Here is a 3,113-nt window from a genome sequence, read left to right as displayed (position 1 = left end):
TGATAACTTCTAAAGTGATATTCTTTATATATTCAGAATCAAGTTACGTTCCGAGTTCAGAAAACATCATGAGCCCCTACAAATTTGTTCTTCCAAATTCTTCCCCTTGAGTGTACCTGCCCATCTCTGCTTTTGGCAACAATAATGGTTTTAAGTAGGTAAGAAGGAAGTGAGAGTAGAAAAATGTTGAAATGACACATTTGAGGGTGACAGCCGAACACCTCATCTCTGAAATTGCCACTCTGCGTAGGGTGTGCACATCCTGTGCCCTGTTAATTCATTCCTTTGCCAAGTCTTTAGCTATCTAAAGAGAAGATAAGGTGGTTTTTCCAAGGTCACACACATACCAGCAGGGATGGGGAGGGGAGAGGGACACGTAAGCCCAGAGGATGCCCTGGTTGTGCCAATGTCCCTGGAAAGACAGGAGAAACTCATGTGCCAGGCCAGTGCTCTCCCTTGCTGTGGCAGGCAGGGTTTCTACATTTCTGGCTGCAGCAGCTTCTTCTTCATGGCCACTGCCTGTGGTGGAAGGAAGAATGCCAGCTTCCATATCAGACACCTGTTTTAAATCTTAGTTCCACAATTTACCAGTAGTGTGGCCTTCAGCGAGATACATGCTCTCTGAGCCTGTTCTGACAGGGACAATATTCACTTTGCAGAATAGCTCTGATGACTAAAGAAAGCATGTCAGCTGGGCCTGCAGTGTTTAGCTTGTATTAGATGTTATTTCTCAGAGAGGTGCCCCTAGTTATCTCCCAACCACATGTTGTACACATTGCCACCTCGTTCCACAAACTTCACTGACACTCTGCTACCTGTGGGAAAATGTGCAGACTCTAGAACTCAAGGCCTCCCCGATCTGGTCCCCATCTCACCCTTCTAGCCTACTTCTATCCTACTTCTCCATTAAATGAAGGTGTGCTAACAAATCTGATTTTCTTATTTTTAATTTACATAATATTATTTCTTCTAGAAATATATAGACAAGTCCAATGGCGCAGGAATCCCCAACCTCCGGGCCATGGACTGGTACCGGTCCATGGCCTGTTAGGAACCGGGCCACATAGCAGGAGGTGAGTGGCAGGCCAGCTAGCATTGCCACCTGAGCTCTGCTTCCTGTTGGATCAGCAGCAGCATTAGATTCCCACAGGAGTGTGAGCCCTATTGTGAACTGTGCCTGCGAGGGATCTAGGTTGTGTGTGTGCTCCTTATCAGAATCTAATGCCTGATGATCTGTCACTGTCTCCCATCACCCCCAGACGGGACTGTCTAGTTGCAGGAAAACAAGTGCAGGGCTCCCACTGATTCTACACATTATGCTGAGTCGTACCATTATTTCATTATATATTACAATGTAATAATAATAGAAATAAAGTGCATAATAAATGTAATCTTCTTATATCTTCCTGAAACCATGCCCCACAACCCTGGTTCATAGAAAAATTGTCTTCTACAAAACCAGTCCCTGGTGCCAAAAAGGTTGGGGAATTCTTCAACGGACTGTTAAGAGTGCTGGTTGAGACTGGGCTCAGTAGCTCACACCTGTAATCCTTTGGGAGGCTGAGGTGGGCGGATCGCTTGAAGTCAGGAGTTCAAGACCAGCCTGGTCAAGATGGTGGAACCCCATCTCTACTAAAAATACAAAAATTAGCCGGGCATGGTGGCACATGCCTGTAGTCCCAGCTACTGGGGAGGCTGAGGCAGGAGGATCGCATGAACTTGAGAGGTAGAAGTTGCAGTGAGCAGAGATCATGTCACTGCACTTCAGCCTGGGCAACAGAGTGAAACTCCGTCTCAAAAAAAAAAAAAAAAAAAGTGCTGGTTGATTATAGGACTTAAGCCACTTAATTGATGACTTCTCTTATGCCTGCTAGGGAATTTTGGTGTTTTTCTTCATGGACAAATAATATTCCTTATTTCCAAATAGCTGTACCTCCTTTTTCTATTAAAATAATCCTAAGGTTATTATTGGTAAAAGTGTATTTAAAGTTTAACCCAAGTTCCATTTAAACAACTATGTCAAAGTGAAGTTGGCCTCTCCCACTATTAATAAATCTGCTCACTATTTTGCGACATGGATGACTTCATTCTGTTAACTGTTAATGAGTTGTTCATTTAGTTATGGGATTTTAAACTGATAAGAGTTGGGTGTATAGTTCCAGTTAATTATTTATGCTGACGATGTAACTTTTTGTCTTTGCTCACTTTTATTATTACTTTGTTATTTTCTTTTGTTGTTGTTGTTTTTTGTTTTGTTTTGTTTTGTTTTTGTTTTCTTGAGATGGAGTCTCATCCTGTCACCCAGGCCGGAGTACAGTGGCGCAATCTCAGCTCACTGCAACCTCCGCCTCCCAGGTTCAAGCAATTCTACTGCCTCAGCCTCGCGAGTAGCTGGGATTACAGGCTCATGCCACCATGCCCGGCTAACTTTTGTATTTTTAGTAGAGATGGGGTTTCACCATATTGGTCAGGCTGGTCCCGAACTCCTGACCTCAGGTGATCCCCCCACCTCGGCCTCCTAAAGTGTTGAGATTACAGGTGTGAGTCACCGCACCCGGCCTACTTTGTTATTTTCATACAGCACTGTTTCTTTTTTTCCTTTTTAAAAATTTACATCACACAGGTAGTGTGCCTACATCTTGATAAGTTTTGAGGGAAGCACATCCACCCATGAGCGTGAAAACTCAACCATCTGCTTATGAGCTACGAAAGGATTATGTAGCACTTCTTCTAGATTCCCAGTGTTGTTCATGTCAATGACTGAATACGAATATTTTGGGAAATGTTAAACACAATTTAATTAGACTTGGGAAAGGACTAGGGTGAATTCAGAGTAATCAGATGTCCCCAAAACTACCCCTAGTAAATTAGTTTCTTGGACTGAGCTATAATTTGATCATCGAAACCTTTTAGCATTCTTACCGTGTCCTGACTCATGTCCTTTAGAAGTTCCAATAAAATGCATCATATTATGAATTACAGATTTTTCACTGAGGAGAGAGAGGGGTGGTGTATGAGCACTTTATGGACCGTTTTATTAATTGTCAAATTCTCCTTTGGACTATTTAACCATGGCGACCTTCATTAACATTATAGTCTAAGCAAGTGAATGT

The 3,113-nt window shown here is 42.8% G+C and overlaps 1 non-coding gene across 1 annotated transcript; it reads right to left on the bottom strand.

Moving 5' to 3' along the window:
* Positions 1-2,613: 2,613 nt before the first annotated feature.
* LOC115899839 lies at positions 2,614-2,715 on the bottom strand. Its single transcript, XR_004059437.1, has one exon. It is a non-coding gene; the product is annotated as a small nucleolar RNA U13 (small nucleolar RNA).
* Between the last annotated feature and the right edge of the window lie 398 nt (positions 2,716-3,113).

Source organism: Rhinopithecus roxellana, chromosome 9 (genome assembly GCF_007565055.1).
Source record: "Rhinopithecus roxellana isolate Shanxi Qingling chromosome 9, ASM756505v1, whole genome shotgun sequence".
NCBI classification, from domain to species: domain Eukaryota; kingdom Metazoa; phylum Chordata; class Mammalia; order Primates; family Cercopithecidae; genus Rhinopithecus; species Rhinopithecus roxellana.
This window is presented reverse-complemented; position numbering and strand designations above follow the sequence as displayed.